General features: G+C 38.6%; 1 non-coding gene across 1 annotated transcript; it reads right to left on the reverse strand.

Moving 5' to 3' along the window:
• Positions 1 to 90: 90 nt before the first annotated feature.
• On the reverse strand, positions 91 to 164 carry TRNAM-CAU (transfer RNA methionine (anticodon CAU)). Its single transcript has one exon. It is a non-coding gene; the product is annotated as a tRNA-Met (tRNA).
• Between the last annotated feature and the right edge of the window lie 2,336 nt (positions 165 to 2,500).

Raw genomic sequence — 2,500 nt, forward strand, 5'->3', positions numbered from 1 at the left:
ATATACCATACCAATTCGTTATGTATGGATGATGAAATTCCATTGATACAGAGCCAATTCCAATAGACTTATTGGACGTTCCCATTGGCGTGCATCCAGCAGGAATTGAACCTACGAATTTGCCAATTATGAGTTGGGCGCTTTAACCATTCAGCCATGGATGCTTAACAGAGATCATCGTCATCGTACATCGTGAATAACCAAATTCCAATTGAAATGAAATCTTTAGGAGGAATCAATGAAAGGACATCAATTCAAATCCTGGATCTTCGAATTGAGAGAGATATTGAGAGAGATCAAGAATTCCCACTATTTCTTAGATTCATGGACCCAATTCGATTCAGCGGGATCTTTCACTCACATTTTTTTCCACCAAGAACGTTTTATGAAACTCTTTGACCCCCGAATTTGGAGTATCCTACTTTCACTTTCGCGTGATTCACAGGGTTCAACAAGCAATCGATATTTCACGATCAAAGGTGTAGTACTGCTTGTAGTAGCGGTCCTTATATATTGTATTAACAATCGAAATATGGTCGAAAGAAAAAATCTCTATTTGATGGGGCTTCTTCCTATACCTATGAATTCCATTGGACCCAGAAATGATACGTTGGAAGAATCTTTTTGGTCTTCCAATATCAATAGGTTGATTGTTTCGCTCCTGTATCTTCCAAAAGGGAAAAAGATCCCTGAGAGTTGTTTCATGGATTCGAAAGAGAGTACTTGGGTTCTCCCAATAACTAAAAAGTGTATCATGCCTGACTGGGGTTCGCGGTGGTGGAGGAACCGGATCGGAAAAAAGAGGGATTCTAGTTGTAAGATAGCTAATGAAACCATAGCTGGAATTGAGATCTCATTCAAAGAGAAAGATATCAAATATCTGGAGTTTCTTTTTGTATCCTATACGGATGATCCGATCCGCAAGGACCATGATTGGGAATTCTTTGATCGTCTTTCTCCGAGGAAGAAGCGAAACATAATCAACTTGAATTCGGGACAGCTCTTCGAAATCTTAGTGAAACACTTGATTTGTTATCTCATGTCTGCTTTTCGTGAAAAAAGACCAATTGAAGTGGAGGGTTTCTTCAAACAACAAGGAGCTGAGGCAACTATTCAATCAAATGATATTGAGCATCTTTCCCATCTCTTCTCGAGAAACAAGGGGGGTATTTCTTTGCAAAATTGTGCTCAATATCATATGTGGCAATTCCGCCAAGATCTCTTCGTTAGTTGGGGGAAGAATCAGCACGAATCGGATTTTTTGAGGAACGTATCGAGAGAAAATTGGATTTGGTTAGACAATGCGTGGTTGGTAAACAAGGATCGGTTTTTTAGCAAGGTACGGAATGTATCGTCAAATATTCAATATGATTCCACAAGATCTATTTTCGTTCAAGTAACGGATTCTAGCCAATGGAAAGGATCTTCTGATCAATCCAGAGATCATTTCGATTCCATTAGGAATGAGGATTCGGAATATCACACATTGATCAATCAAACAGAGATTCCGCAACTAAAAGAAAGATCGATTCTTTGGGATCCTTCCTTTCTTCAAACGGAACGAACAGAGATAGAATCAGATCGATTCCCGAAATGCCTTTCTGAATATTCCTCAATGTCCCGGCTATTCACGGAACGTGAGAAGCAGATGAATAATCATCTGCTTCCGGAAGAAATCGAAGAATTTCTTGGGAATCCTACAAGATCAATTCGTTCTTTTTTCTCTGACAGATGGTCAGAACTTCATCTGGGTTCGAATCCTACGGAGAGGTCCACTAGAGATCAGAAATTGTTGAAGAAACAACAAGATGTTTCTTTTGTCCCTTCCAGGCGATCGGAAAATAAAGAAATGGTTGATATATTCAAGATAATTACGTATTTACAAAATACCGTCTCAATTCATCCTATTTCATCAGATCCGGGATGTGATATGGTTCCGAGGGATGAACCGGATATGGACAGTTCCAATAAGATTTCATTCTTGAACAAAAATCCATTTTTTGATTTATTTCATCTATTCCATGACCGGAACAAAGGGGGATACACGTTACACCACGATTTTGAATCAGAAGAGAGATTTCAAGAAATGGCAGATCTATTCACTCTATCAATAACCGAGCCGGATCTGGTGTATCATAAGGGATTTTCCTTTTCTATTGATTCCTACGGATTGGATCAAAAAAAATTCTTGAATGAGGTATTCAACTCCAGGGATGAGTCGAAAAGGAAATCTTTAGTGGTTCTACCTCCTATTTTTTATGAAGAGAATGAATCTTTTTATCGAAGGATCAGAAAAAAATCGGTCCGGATCTCCTGCGGGAATGATTTGGAAGATGATCCAAAACCAAAAATAGTGGTATTTGCTAGCAACAACATAATGGAGGCGGTCAATCAATATAGATTGATCCGAAATCTGATTCAAATCCAATATAGCACCTATGGGTACATAAGAAATGTATCGAATCGATTCTTTTTAATGAATCGATCCGATCGCAACTTC

This window comes from Aristolochia californica, unplaced genomic scaffold, assembly GCF_029961685.1.
Source record: "Aristolochia californica isolate CCGP_79_NKW_82.1479 unplaced genomic scaffold, dmAriCali1.0.hap1 SCAF_384, whole genome shotgun sequence".
Classification (NCBI taxonomy): Eukaryota; Viridiplantae; Streptophyta; class Magnoliopsida; order Piperales; family Aristolochiaceae; genus Aristolochia; species Aristolochia californica.